Source organism: Nerophis ophidion, linkage group LG05 (genome assembly GCF_033978795.1).
Source record: "Nerophis ophidion isolate RoL-2023_Sa linkage group LG05, RoL_Noph_v1.0, whole genome shotgun sequence".
In the NCBI taxonomy this organism is placed as follows: domain Eukaryota; kingdom Metazoa; phylum Chordata; class Actinopteri; order Syngnathiformes; family Syngnathidae; genus Nerophis; species Nerophis ophidion.
In genome coordinates, this window is record NC_084615.1 from 41,774,560 (window position 1) to 41,790,318 (window position 15,759).

Consider the following 15,759-nt stretch of genomic DNA (forward strand, 5'->3'; position numbering starts at 1 on the left):
ATAAACTGTATCCAAGATGAAATACTTGTCTAAACTGGACTTTAAGACAAAATGAATGCGATCATACAAAGTATGTTTTAATGGAGGATAGCTATTGCTGCTTCAGATACAAATACAGAAATGTAAGTTACACTGACAATATATTTATTTTGTTAAAAGCAAATGGGATCAAAAAGTATTTAATAACAACTTTATCAAATACTTTTTGGACCCATTTATCATATCATAATATCATAATGATAACATTTTTATGAAAGCGAAAAACTCCCTTGTTTTTCCTGTAACTCTAATGTGCAACATAAATCAACAATGACTAGAGCTGCACATATGAATTTAAGTTAAAAAAAAAAAAAAGAAGTAGAAAAAAGTATGTATGCCTCACCTGGTGTTTAGTTCACCGCACGTCACTGATTAATAGCATCTATACTAAATGCAAAAACATTTATGCATTTTTTGCATCTTGAGCACTGTAGTCCTGTCTCCCTCCCATGCACCTGCTGGGGTTTAAAAAAAGGGAAAACAAGTGGTGTTAAAGTAAATGTACTGCAGCACTGCTTCTAAAATGCCCATAAAAAGTGGTAGACGTCTCCTGCTTGTGTGAAAACATAGCAACTATTACAGGCACAGTAAGAGTATGATAAAATGGATGTGCAGTATGAGTGTTTCCATTGTGATGCCCCTTATAGTACACGCAAAATCCTTATTTAAATAAGGCGGTTTGCACCACTTTACAATTGCACACACAGTCTTAGTAGATCACACGCAAGACGCACATTCAAAGTCCACGCTACTTTATGGATTGCACACGCTGTTTAGTGCGAGGCAAGGCCGTTGCTAGGAATTCTGGGAACCCTGAAAGAATATCGAACTTGGCTGCATCCTCGAGAAAACTAAAACGTTGCTTTCTCACGCTATAACTGTTGACATGCTTACTGGTCAGAAGATACAATGAAAGAAAGGGAATTTAAAATCAGTACCTATTTGTACACGAGACACACGAGGAAGCTTATTTTTATTCGAGCTTTCGGTGAGTATTAACATACGATGTGAACTCTCTCATGTTGTAATTGTCTATATGCTTGCTGGTCAGAAGATACAATAAAATAAGCATAATTTAAAGTTACTAGTTTTTTAGTTGTATACGAGGCAGATGCTTTTTGCTCCAGGAAAATATTTGAAACGTTTGTGATTGTGCGCATGCTAAGTAATGTTGGGAAGCAGACATTGACAGAACACCACTCTACCCAGTTCATTGCCAATTTCAATTTTGTGGTTTTTGAGTGCTCTTTGTCGGGAACTCGCATGGCCGCATGGCTGTGTGACCCCAAGATGCAGGAAGCAGGAAAAGGATGTGCCGGTAGGAGTCTTTAGTATACTCAAACATTGGAAGAGCAGTCACAAAAGGGCCCTGTCATAATCAATCCTCGAGCACTGAGGAGCAGGTGAGGCAGGCATAAATAGCCGCCTGATTGGCAACTGCAACCTGGTGTGCCAGGCTGCCAATCAGGGACAGGTGAGGGAAAGGAGCGCTCAGGGAGACATGTAGGAAGGGGAACAGAAAAACAGAGCGCCGACAGGAAACAAACACCAAACAAAGAATCACATCCAGAAGTGAAGTGACAGATTGTCACATTCTTGACGGTGCCTGGTGTAATACACCCAATTTGCTTCCTTTTTTACCATTAGATTTTATTTTTTTTTAGATTTTAGATTTAGATTTATTGGTCCCCGTGGGGAAATTCATTTTCACTGCCGTACATTTAAACATATTGACATTGCACATCACAAAACAAAAATAACAAAAAGACATCATACATGACCAATATATTTACAGGCTTTATCAGACGGGTCGGCCAGGCCTGCTGTTTAGGGCGGCTATAGCTGCAGGGATAAGGCTTTTCCTGAGGCGGGCCCTCCAGAATTTGATTAATTTCATACCAACTTAAAGGGGAACTGAATGTATTTTGTATTTTTCCTATCAATCATGATGAAAGATATGACGATGGATGAATTTTTTATCAGGCATTCTAAATATTGAATAAACGTAAATAAAAGTCAGCTTACAATGGAGCCAATGAGAGCTCCACTATTCACTCCATAAAATCCAATAAATAACCATTCAAAAAGTGCCACCAATACTCCATTTACAATGTGTGACTTAAATATTAACTAAGTATTTGGGATATTATTATAGATTGCTTTAAAAAATATATATCTGTCATCATGTTTTTCATGATGATTGTGAACGAAATATCCATCCATCCATCCATTTTCTACCGCTTATTCCCTTTCGGGGTCGCGGGGGGCGCTGGCGCCTATCTCAGCTACAATCGGGCGGAAGGCGGGGTACACCCTGGACAAGTCGCCACCTCATCACAGGGCCAACACAGATAGACAGACAACATTCACACACTAGGGCCAATTTAGTGTTGCCAATCAACCTATCCCCAGGTGAACGAAATATTATTATGTAAATTGAGTGTTATTAGTTGTCCAATTCTCCATCCATCCATCCATGTCCTACCGCTTATTCACTTTTGGGGTCGTGGGGGGCGCTGATGCCTGTCTCAGCTACAATCGGGCGGAAGGCGGGGTACACCCTGGACAAGTCGCCACCTCATCGCAGGGCCAACACAGATAGACAACATTCACACTCACATTCACACACAAGGGCCAATTTAGTGTTGCCAATCAACCTATCCCCAGGTGCATGTCTTTGGAGGTGGGAGGAAGCCGGAGTAACGGGAGGGAACCCACGCAGTCACGGGGAGGACATGCAAACGCCACACAGAAAGATCCCGAGGGCCTTCGTATTGTGAGGCAGACCCACTAACCCCTCTACCACTGTGCTGCCCTGTCCAATTCTCATTTCACTCATTTGCAACAAGTATTACACCTCTGATTAAAAATACTGTGACGATCTGTCTCTTCATTTCTGTTTGTTTTCCTTGTTTTTGTATTTACGTCCTATCAGTGCTCTTATATTTGTTTCCACTTCCTGCTTGTTCCGTTGAGCACTGTTCGTTCACTCACCTGCTACTGATTGGCCGCTGGTCCACATCTGCGGCCAATCAACATGTATCCCATTCATGCTTTGTCTCGAGCACTCCTTAATGTTCGAAGATCGTCTTATGTTTGGAACGCTTCATTTCAATCAATCAATGTTTACTTATATAGCCCTGAATCATTAGTGTCTCAAAGGGCTGCACAAACCACAACACAAACCACTACGACATCCTCGGTAGGCCCACATAAGGGCAAGGAAAACTCACACCCAGTGGGACGTCGGTGACAATGATGACTATGAGAACCTTGGAGAGGACCACATATGTGGGCAACCCCCCCCCCCCCCCCCCCCCCCCCCCAAAGAGCTCTGTTTTGAGTAACATCTTACCTTTTCATCGTCTCCTGGCTCTTGCATCATGGGGTCTCAAACTGCCGCCATTGCGAGTTCCCCCCCCCCCAATTTGACAGGGGGAATTAAGAAATCAGTTATTTTGTAATATACACCATAAGTAACGATGACATGTCTAAAAAATATTCGCATGGTACTTTTGTATTTGTAAAGCAGTCATTTTTGTACACAGTGTATTCAGGTTTAGACAACGCAACTTTCAAATGTCCAGTGTCCCTCTTCAACACCCAGTTACTGACAATAATGGTTTGGCCCAAATTAGGCCTAATTAGTCCAAGCAGGTGTGCTCACCTACATAAAGCCCCACAGCCCCTTCCTGACTCTTTTAGCCACACCTTCAGAGCCATGGTGAGTGACAGGTTGCAACTTGTTTGTGGAGCATGCTGTTTATAGTGTGTCAATGTTGAGCTTCTTAACAAATGTGCATTGTGTGAGAGGAAGCCAAAGGTCAAACAGTAACAGTATGGGGTCAAACTGTCACAGTGCACCGCAAGTTTAGTCGTGCGCCATTTGCGTTCCAGCTTTCTACATGATAATTAATGAGCTCTAGTTTCTTCTGTAAAGCATGGGGTATGCCTTTATGGAGCCTTTTTCAACCGTAGCGGTGCTGTACTATCAATGGTTTCGCTCAGGGCGTAGTTTATCAATAGAGCCCACATACTTCGGGAATGGCGCCATTACCGAGAGCAGTATGCCAGGTAAGGTAATAATCGGACATTACTTTAGTATACGGGAGTATCATAATTTTGGAAACGGTGATACGCCTGACAAGCACTAGCTCTATTGTATTACAGTTGCGATGCGTGGGTTCATTTATTATTTGTGTAAGACCACAGCTATCAATTATAGTCTGGAGCGCCACGCACGGTGGGTCCGATGGGGTATTAATATGGATATTAAAGTCCCCATTTATAATTATATTACCGGCGTGCATCACTAGATCAGCAACGAACTCTGAGAATTCACTGATAAAGCCCGAACAGGGCCCTGGGGCGCGGTAGATAACAGCCAGGTATAGAGGCAGCGGTGTGACACACCTCATAGTAACGACTCAAACGATTAATATTTATTATTTAGGTTAAAACTAAGGTTAAAGTTTTCCTTGTATATTAGTGCGACCCCCCCTCCCCCACCCCTTTTAAGGGTACGGGCAATATGCGCATTTGTATAGTTAGGAGGAGATGCCTCATTTAGCGCAACAAAGTCGTCTGGTTTAAGCCAGGTTTCGCTGAGACCGATGACGTCAAGATTGTTGTCTCTATCGACCTCATTAACGTTTTGGGAGACGATGATCTTATGTTTAAAAAGCCCGTATTATAGGTAGTGGGCTGTTTTAAGGAGTTTTTGATCAAATTATCCGTAGTAGCAATATAAATAATGTTGCGTTTATTATGCGTAGTGCACTTAAAATAATTACGACCATATCTAGGAATTTATATGACGGGAATTCACAATACGAAGTTCCTGCAGTCCTGGGTTCAAATCCAGGCTCGGGATCTTTTTGTGTGGAGTTTGCATGTTCTCCCCGTGAATGCGTGTGTTCCCTCCGGGCACTCCGGCTTCCTCCCACTTCCAAAGACATGCACCTGGGGATAGGTTGATTGGCAACACTAAAATTGGCCCTAGTGTGTGAATGTGAGTGTGAATGTTGTCTGTCTATCTGTGTTGGCCCTGCGATGAGGTGGCGACTTGTCCAGGGTGTACCCTGCCTTCCGCCCGATTGTAGCTGAGATAGGCGCCAGCGCCCCCCGCGACCCCGAAAGGGAATAAGCGGTAGAAAATGGATGGATGGATGGAATTTTCAGATTGTTTGCTGGGTGCTGCGATAAACTGAACGCATCATTATTTGTCACCTCAGTAGAACGCATGTCCAACTCTGACACAGTCATGACAGAAAAAACATTATGTGAGTTGTGTATTATTCTGAGAATGTTGCTATGTGTGCAGGGATTATCCAGCCTGGGCTGGCTACTTCTAATTTAACTGACTCCTCACCCAGAATAGCAGGCTTGCGTCTTCCATTTAAATCCAGCTTCAGGTAGACCAGTTTGTTCTCCAGGGAGCGGACGTTTGAAAGCAGGATGGAAGGAAGCGGTGTTCTGTAGGGATTAGCCTTTTGCTTTGTTGTTAGCCCCTCTCGGCATCCGCGCTTCTGCTTCCGATCACACCGCTTACGTGTCTTCTGTTGACGGTCCATGCTCGTACTATACTCAGAAAGCGACTCCGTAAAAGATTATCTATGCAACATTTTGACCAAAGAACCACCATTACATATTATGTAGACCACAAGTGAGTGTTTTACATTAACAAAAAAAAAAAAAATAACATGAACCCTTTATTGCGCCCTATAATCCAATGCGCCTTTTGTATGAAAATAAACCTGACTAGACCCGCTAATCGCCCGTGCGCTTTATAATCCATTTTAGCGTGGATTATTGCATTGCTTTGACCTATGACATCACACCAGGCATCTGCGGCTCCTCACAAGTTAACAGCCCAGCTTTCTGGCGTCTCCAGAGTGTAGTGCGGCCAGATGACAGCTAACACCCGCCAAAGGGGATGTTACAGACATGAAATGAATGAACACATAGACTACTTGTTTCAATCCTTGGTAGTTTTACTCTCTCACCATAAAGCATTCTCTGCTGCTCCTACTCCTCGCTATTTGTGGGGCATCCCAATCTACTAGAGTTCGCTCCGCTCACTTAATGCCGGAAAAGAAGAAACAAGGCGGGAGGAACGAACCGTGGTGTGGACCAAACCGTTTTTTAAGAAGGAGCCAATGGAGTTGTTAAAATCATTAATATTAGAATATTATATGACTTGTGGCTTTGTTTTGATTCAGATTCATTCGAATGAATATTAATAAATTAGTTCTGTGAATGCATAACCATTTTCTCATATGAAGGCTTCTTGGGTCTTGCAGGCTGTGGGCCCTTAGAATTGTCATCACCTTCCCCTCCCTACATGACAGACCGCGAGGTACTTAGATCTTAGTAAATCAGTCCCTAAGTGATGATTCAGTTCGGAGGAGTCTGAATCGACGACCAATCTCGCAGTCAAACATTGAACTCCCCTCAGCCCCCCTCTGTGGGAGGTAAGTAAGTGGAGTACCCGAGTCCCTCAGCATACAGTGGGTGTGTTGGTAGGGCCAGCTGAGAGGCGGTCGCCAGACCGAAGCCCCATGTTGGATACGAAGTAGCTCTGCCACCATGATCCTTGCGCAGGTTCACCGATGGAACCTTGTCTTGCCACCTTTACTTTCACGAGATAGTCAAGATTGATTGTTTTTTCCGAAGCCGACTCGGCCAATCCGAGGACCTCACTAAATGATCAAATCTCGCCGTGTTTGTTCGTGTAAGTGATTTTACCTTTTTGAGGTGGAAAAAGTCATGGTGATCTTCAGTGGCTAAGCTCCACTTTTTATAGCAAACAAAAAACCCTGTTTGGTACATCGATGAAAACTATCCATACATCCATCCATGCATTTTCTACCGCTTATTTCCTTTGTGGCCCCGGAGCCTATCTCAGCTAAAATCAGGAGGAAGGCGGTGTCACGGTGGTTTGTTGGTGACAAACCCCAAGATGCAGAGATGGCAGACTTTGTCCAGGAAAACATAATTTAATGTCCACAATAAAGAAACAACAAACAAACTAGGAACTTGGAACAGGAACCAGAAAAAAGAAAAACTGGAAATATCTAACGGCTAACAGAAAGCTAGGAGACAGCAAACTACAAATAGCTATCAGGAACAGCTTACTGTTACGACAGCGACAAGGACAAGTAGTAAGGATAGGTAGTGATGACATCGACAATACTCCAGTACAGACTGGATGGCAAGGCTGGTATAAATAGCATTTGGCTGATTGACACCAGGTGTGGCCAGGTGCCAATCAGCCAAAGCTGAGGGGAACCAGCGCTCAGGGAGACAAGCAGGAAACAACCAAAATAAAAGCGCTGACAGGAAATAAAGACAAACAGAGGAAAAACTAAAACATAACCAAACTGTCAGGGACAAACCTAACAGGCGGGGTACATCCTGGACAAGTCGCCACCTCATCACAGGGCATGAAAACTATCTAAAAAATCATATTCGTCTGCGAAAACCCTTGTTGGAAGACAGCCATGACTGCTGTGAATCAGTCAAGTCACTCAACATTTTCCAGCTGGAAGATACTTTGACAAGACGTGATGAGTAAATGCACGTATAAAATTGTATACAGTATGATTGTAATTGTTTCTACACGGGTAAAACAACATTTAACATGCGTTTACTATATGTCCCGACTAAATAATGATACGTCCATCGGATGATATCGGCTTGCATTTAATGTGTGGCATTAGATCACGCCTTATCCTGAGTTTCTTGGTATTTTTCTGTGTGTAGTTTTACTTCCTGTCTTGAGCTCTTATTTTGTCGTTTTCCCCTTCCTGCAGCAGCTTTACGCTTGCCTTTGAGCACTTTGCTCCTCATCTGTTTTCTGTTGGTAATTAGTAGAGATGTCCGATGATATCGCCTTGACTATATTATCGGCCAATAAATGCTTTAAAATGTATAATCGGAAATTATCGGTATCGGTTTCAAACAGTAAAATGTATGACTTTTTAAAACGCCGCTGTACAGAGCGGTACACGGATGTACAGAGCAGTTGCGTCTCCCAGTCATACTTGCCAACCCTCCTGATTTTCCCGGGAGACTCCCGAATTTCAGTTCCCCTCCCGAAAATCTCCCAGGGCAACCATTCTCCCGAATTTCTCCCGATTTCCACAAAATATTGGGGGTATGCCTTTAAAGCACTGCCTTTGCGTGTCAGCCCAATCACATAATATCTACGGCTTTACACACACACAGAAGTGAATGCAAGGCATACTTGGTCAAAAGCCATTCAGGTCACACTGAGGCTGGCCGTATAAACAACTTTGTAACAACACTGTTACAAATATGGGCCACACTGTGAACCCACACCAAACAAGAATGACAAACACATTTCGGGAGAACATGTGCACCGTGACGCAACATAAACACAACAGAACAAATACCCAGAACCCCTTACAGCACAAACTCTTCCGGGACGCTACAATATACACCCCCCGCTACCTCCCTTCCCCCCTCAACCTCCTCATGCTCTCTCAGGGAGAGCATGTTCCAAATTCCAAGCTGCTGTTTTGAGGCATGTTAAAAACAATAATGCACTTTGTGACTTCAATGATAAATATGGCAGAGCCATGTTGGCATTTTTTCCATAACTTGAGTTGATTTATTTTGGCAAACCTTGTTACATTATTTAATGCATCCAGCGGGGCATCAGAACAAAATTAGTCATAATAATGTGTTAATTCCACGAGACGTGACTGTATATATCAGAATCGGTTGGTATCGGAATCGGTAATTAAGAGTTGGACAGTATCGGACTATTGGATACCAGCAAAAATGCCATTATCGGACATCTCTAGTAGGTATCACTATTTAAGTTGAGCTTGAGACACTATTTGGTTGTCGGGACATTATTCACTGGTCCCACACTAAAAAATACTGGGTTATTTTGATAACCCAATTTATGTGTTGCTTGTGTTGTGTTACATTTTGGAGTTGTATTTATGAAGAGCAATCTTTTTTTGGGGGTTATAAGGGTATTATTTTAACTCAATTTCTGGGTTTTAAAAATGATGAACAGTTTCTGGGTTGTTTTTCAACGAGTAACGCATTTTTGGGTAAATGGCTTTTTTTTTTTTTATTAAAAAAGTTACTTGTCATAACTCAAATCTTTGGTCAAATACTTCAACGCAAAAGTTGGGTTGAAAAAAATTAACCCAAAATATATAGTTAAAATAACTAAAATAAAAAAGTTTTTCCTTTTCTGAACCAGGAGTTGGGTTAACATAGGGTAATTTTTCAACCCAACATTTTGTTTTGTGCACTGTGGATTAGTATTTCAATGCTGAGATCAAGTACGCAAATACTTTGTGGACGCCGTCTGCTCCATTGAGTTTTGGCCAATACTCAAGGTTCAAATATAGTTATCGTATCGGAAATGAAAAAGTTGTATCGGGACTCTCCTAATAATTAGTAAGAAAGCGGTATACTGTACACAAGTAGTAATTTTTAAGGTTTTTCAAGGGTGTGTCCAATTTTTTAATTGAATGTTAAAAATATGCTTACTCTGCAGAGTTAACCAAGTGCTGCTGTTGACTTTAGCTAAAGTTACGCATCACAATCAAACATCCTTTAACTAATTCTCAACAATTGTGGTTCTCCTCAACTTGACCCTAAAAGGCTATAGGTCTAAGGTGGTCTGATGGTTTTGAGGCTACCTTGAAGAACCTTCTAGATAGCGTCTTGAGTGGTTTGGAACTAAAATGTACCATATGCAATGTTTGCGAGGCTCTGCAAATAAAATCCTACTTCTGCCCCATCCATCACTATCGATAAGCGTCATGGTGGGAGAAGTTGTCGAACAGAGATGCGATCATGTGCAAGAGGGAGGGAATGATGGCCGCTGACAGGCATAAAGAGAGGCTTCCACGCCAGGGATCAAACGCCATCCCGCTTCTCCACTCTCTCATTAGCACGGAAAAGCTGAGCGCCGCCATCCGATCCGTCTCCACTTTTCCTCTAAGGAGTCTCACTTGAAAAGACGAGCGCTCGTCCAATTTACAATGGCGCTGTTTGCAGAGGCCGCACCGCGCCAGAATCAACAGTCAAAGAAAATAAACGCCGCCCGCTTGGCGTTTCCACAGCAGGCAGGAAATATGTTCGCTAATTAGTAGCTCCACATCGCGGCCTTTGGTTCCCGCTGCTGCTGTCCAACATCATTCTCCACGCCGGCTAATATGCGTCAAACACGTCTGGTGCCGCAGGCTACATTAATCTGTTATTACGCTTCCCCGTGGAGCTCCAAGCCGCCGGCCTTGGCCGCCCTGGCCCTGTGGACGTTAGGTGATGAAAACAAACCGCCGCGTTTGGACGTGTGATCCAATTAAAAAGTGGCGACCTCAGCCAGGCTACAAATCAAATATGGCCGCCATAAACTGGAGATATTGTTCCCCGGAGACACCAAGCAAGTGAGACAACGTCGACTGCAGTCCAAGAAAAGTGATCAGAAAAGACAGCAGACATTTATTTCAGCACGTACAAACACATTCATAACTTCTACAGTGGAAGTTTGTTGGTTATGGAAGTCACAGTTTGAACCATAACGCAGGCCTGGGCAAATATTTTGACTCGGGGGCCACATTTAGAGAAAAAAATGTGTCTGGGGTCCTGTATATCTATTTTTAGGAACACTAATACAAAACTTCACAATAATGTCTGATTGAATGCTAGAAAAGTTATGACGGACCGCTTTCAAAAATGTAATGTAATTTTAAATTTTTCTATGAAAGATAAAACACTGAATATTGACAAAATATGAATGTAACACCCCCTATTGATTGACATATTTTACAATCAAGTGAAACGCAAAAATAATTAAACAAACGGTGGCAGAGGGGTTAGTGCGTCTGCCTCACAATAAGAAGGTCCTGCAGTCCTGGGTTCAAATCCAGGCTCGGGATCTTTCTGTGTGGAGTTTGCATGTTCTCCCCGTGAATGCGTGGGTTCCCTCCGGGTACTCCGGCTTCCTCCCACTTCCAAAGACATGCACCTGGGGATAGGTTGATTGGCAACACTAAATTGGCCCTAGTGTGTGAATGTGAGTGTGAATGTTGTGTGTCTATCTGTGTTGGCCCTGTGATGAGGTGGCGACTTGTCCAGGGTGTACCCCGCCTTCCGCCCGATTGTAGCTGAGATAGGCGCCAGCGCCCCCCGCGACCCCGAAAGGGAATAAGCGGTAGAAAATGGATGGATGGATGGATGAAATATGAACAAAGGGTACCATCCATCCATCCATCCATTTTCTACCGCTTATTCCCTTCCGGGGTCGCGGGGGGCGCTGGCGCCTATCTCAGCTACAATCGGGCGGAAGGCGGGGTACACCCTGGACAAGTCGCCACCTCATCGCAGGGCCAACACAGATAGACAGACAACATTCACGCTCACATTCACACACTAGGGCCAATTTAGTGTTGCCAATCAACCTATCCCCAGGTGCATGTCTGAATCTGATATATCACTAAGCTTTAGAACTTTGTTGTAAAAAGCTCCTTTCGCGTCTGTGGAAACGCTTCCCGCCCACACTGCTTGGTGCCTCACCTGAGCTGCTGTGACGTAGATGACCATAGTAACTAATTAGATGAGCAAAGTAACTAATTAGATTACCATAGTAACTAATTAGATTACCATAGTAACTAGTATATCATCCATAAACGCAAATTCCAACCATAAATACTTAGTATAGTTGAAGACTTAGGGTCACTAGAAAACAAGACTGCACATCATAATGGCAGCGACACTTTCCATCTCAAAGATCTAAAAAAAAATATTTGGGAATATGCGGCAGGCCGGATTAAAAAGCTTAACGGGCCACATTTATTTGCCCAGGTCTGCTGTAACGGATTTTATTCATTTTTTTAAAAAAAGCGCACCTAAATTTGCTCTAACTGTGGCTATGATAACATGTTTATTCAATCAATCAATCAATGTTTATTTATATAGCCCCAAATCACAAATGTCTCAAAGGACTGCACAAATCATTACGACTACAACATCCTCGGAAGAACCCACAAAAGGGCAAGGAAAACTCAATATTATCGGTGGTTACAAAAGTGTAAAAAGAAGTTAAACACAGTACAAAACCTTAAAATCTTGTTATGCATAACAGCGGTGCAAGATTTTGCTTGACATCAAAGGCATATTTTCCCCTTTAGACTTTCTACTTTTACTTTTTGCTCTGACTTAAATGCTAACATGCTGGTGCATAACTCTGCATACAAATGCAACAATAAACATATTTTGTTGTGGACTGAGCTGTAATATGTTGAAGCGACCTGTTGTGGAGAGTTATAAAGGACTGTATGGTTCTATAAAGGTAGTCTCATTCGCCCCCGGGGCGTCGGTCAGGACACAATGGACAGGACAGTTCGTTTGGCATATGGCAGTTTACTTGTTTAGTAGGCAGGTTGACAGGCATGGCAGGTTACAATGGATTGGCTGAAAGGTACAACACTGTTAAGTATTGGTGGTTCTGCAGTAAACAGATAAGAACATCATAACCAATTAGTATAGAATAACATAGCCTACGTAGTAATAGTACATATCACCTTAGTGCAATAATATATCATGGATACACAATATAGCATATACCAGTAATAATTGGCATTTAGTACACATTAGCTTCACGAGTAAACAGTAAGCCCTGCCATTTACACTACAGGATAACATCAAACTAAACACTCAAATAACATCATACCAACATTTAACTGAACTTAAATGTCTTAACTAGACCAGAAGGTGTCACTGTACGCTACAAAAGGCACGTAAATGTGGTGCTTGTGACCTGCCGTGCAGGATAAGGTGCTCGCTTACATGTACAAAGGCACAAAATGTCCGAAATGTTCTCTTTGAAGAGATAAAGGACTGGTACATGAAATACATTGTCTAGACGCTGTAAACAAGCCACGCTGCGCGCCAAACAACTATATAATGAACTTACATTTGTCAGTGACGCACCAGATACCGCAGGGCTATACAATCTTACAAGTTGTAGATATATATACAGGCAGCAAATGTAAAGGACTGACATTCACCACTCCGTGCTCTGTTTTGGTTAGAATGAATAAGCGCGCCCCACAATGCCTTGCGCTCTTAAGGTGGCAAGGCAAGTCTTAAGGTGGACTGCTCACAATAGTCTCTTAAGGTAGCACAGAGTTTGGGAACCTTTCTAACAGACCAGTCGGTGGTGGTGTTGCATATTCAACAAAGTTTGGACTTCAGCTGACAGACAAGGAACAGAACACATTTTTTCAAGCTCATCGGTACCAAAATGGGGTCTGAGTGGTGAGGACGGCAGAAAAGATCATCAGGACTCATCTTGCTCCTATCGAGAAGATTGCAAAAAGCCGCTGCCTGACCAGGGCTCAGAAAATCTGCAGACTTCTCCCACCCCCACCAAGGACTGTTTTCACTAGTGAACTCTAGAAAGAGGTTCTGCAACCTCGGTAGCAGAACCTCCAGGTTCTGTAACAGCTTCTTCCCTCGGGCCATAACACTCTTGAACGCATCATAATAATCCCCTCAATTCCTCCCCCCAAAATGGTGTGGAGGTTGCCCTCCATGGGGTTCCTCTGACCACCAATCACTGACATAACAGCCCGGTTCAGGTTCACAATACGGTTTTATTTTTCAATAAAGTCCCTCTGTCTTGCTTTCCACCAATTGTTTTTGTCCGTCTCAGACTCGCGCTCGCTCTCACTCCAGCTCCCCCCACTCTTGCCTCCCGGCTGCTGCCTTTTAACAGAGCGACAGGTGATTAGATAACCAGGCCCAGGTGGGCCATCTACGCACCTGCCGCTGATCTCGATGCCGGTCCTGGCACACCCCACTTCGCTGCAGGTCCGCAGGCCACGCCCCCTTCCGCAATGAATTAACTCACTGTAATATAAAGACAATATAACATACATCCATCAACGTGGATGCATATGCAAAAGTGCCATATATTTATCTGTACAGTAATCTATTTATTTATATCTGAACCTTATTGCTCTTTTATCCTTCACTACCAGGAGCTAATGCAATGAAATTTTGTTCTTATCCGTACTGTAAAGTTCAAATTTGAATGACAATAAAAAGGAAGTCTAAGTCTAATGCAGTAAATTGCTATTTTGCCACACAGCTGTCATGTGCGCGCTGTTGCCTCATGTGGACATGTGTGACATATTCATATTTTAACGTTCCCTAGAACGCTAATAATTGCTTGTTAAGATTAAACTAACCCGTCATGCTAGTCCCAGATGTGACCTAATATCAAAAGTTGGAAATATGCTGCAGTCATTTGTGGTCATGATGCAGAAGAAGAGGACGAAATGTCCAATCCGATGCAGACGAGCACCAGGAAGTCAAAGGAAGCAGAGATTGCGTTTTACAGACAGACAGTCTACGAGACACTCTGGTCCGGGTTCTGGTCCTGGTGGCCCAGTGATCTTGTGGTGAATCCTGACAAGTATTATTTTTAAGATCATCATTGATTTGCCTGGCGTACGCCTGCGGTTGTGACATAGAGGACTTGAAGACCTCGCCAGAAGGAGTTCTTGGCAGGTTCTGGTCTCAGGTGGTCTGGTGGTTGGGATGAGTGATGAAAACACTGTCCTTCTTCTTTGATGATAAGAATAAACATTTCTGAGTGACTTCCTTGCCGCCGCTAGGAGTTTTCTTTCAGGTCTGGTTAAGCCCATGAGGGATGAAGGATGATGATGATGATGTGTGACCATGATGATGTCAGGTATGATACCTGCTAGAACCACAAGAACCTCCTCAAACCTCATGTGCGCACTTTTTTATCATTTTCGACAGTAAATCAATTCTTGGCTCCATGGCGTATTTTTTTCCACACACAAATGGTGAAAACAGAAGCCCTCGACACGTGTGACGCTCCTTGGAGACAAAGACCATCCAGACTTGATGGCGTTACATTGGCCATACCCATACCATGTTGTCCTCATCCTTTCCGATATCCACTCCAGGGAGGACATTTTCAACAGCGTCCTCTACTGGAAAACCTCCAAAAAGACCTGGACATAAATAAAATAGGAGGACTCCACTGTTTCTTAAGACCGGCAGCATAAATACTTGTCAAAAATTATTTTTTAACAGAACATTAAAATCATTCTAGTCAAACGTCACCTATATTAGGGGTCCCTAAACTTTTTGCACCACAGACCGGTTTAGTGTAGGCATTATTTTCAGAGACTGGCTTCCCAGTTGTGCCAGACAAATACAGCAAAAATAGGTGCATGAAAATACAATTCACTATAATGCTGAATTAGTGAAGGCCCTGTGCTTGTTTCTTTGCAAGGAGATGCAGATGAAAATCAGCCTTATGGTACTATCTGTCACATTTATATGTATTATGTTCTTTAATGTGCATTGTCTCATGTCAAAAAGTTATAACAAATATGACAAATTAAAACTTCCTATGAGGAGTTTTATTGTACATTTATAAACAAGCTTTTTGGTGCAACCCGCGGCTCTATAGCCGCATGCGGCTCTTTAGCGCCGCCCTAGTGGCTCTCTGGAGCTTTTTCAAAATTGTATGAAAAATGGAGAAAGATGAGGGGGTAAAAAACATACTTTTTGTTTTAATATGGTTTCTGCAGGAGGACAAACTGTCATCAGGCTTTCCCCTGACAGTTTGTCTATGTTTTAGTTTTTTCCTCTGCATTTGTCTGTTTCCTGTGTTTAGTATTTCCT

General features: G+C 42.9%; 1 long non-coding RNA gene across 1 annotated transcript in view; it reads right to left on the reverse strand.

Annotated features, from left to right (window-relative positions):
• The window catches only part of LOC133553125 (uncharacterized), a 38,594-nt gene extending 25,490 nt beyond the window's left edge, over positions 1-13,104 (reverse strand). Inside the window, exon 1 of the long non-coding RNA XR_009806852.1 lies at positions 13,007-13,104. This is a non-coding gene — a long non-coding RNA (uncharacterized LOC133553125). The remainder of the gene's footprint in view (positions 1-13,006) is intronic.
• Positions 13,105-15,759: the final 2,655 nt, after the last annotated feature.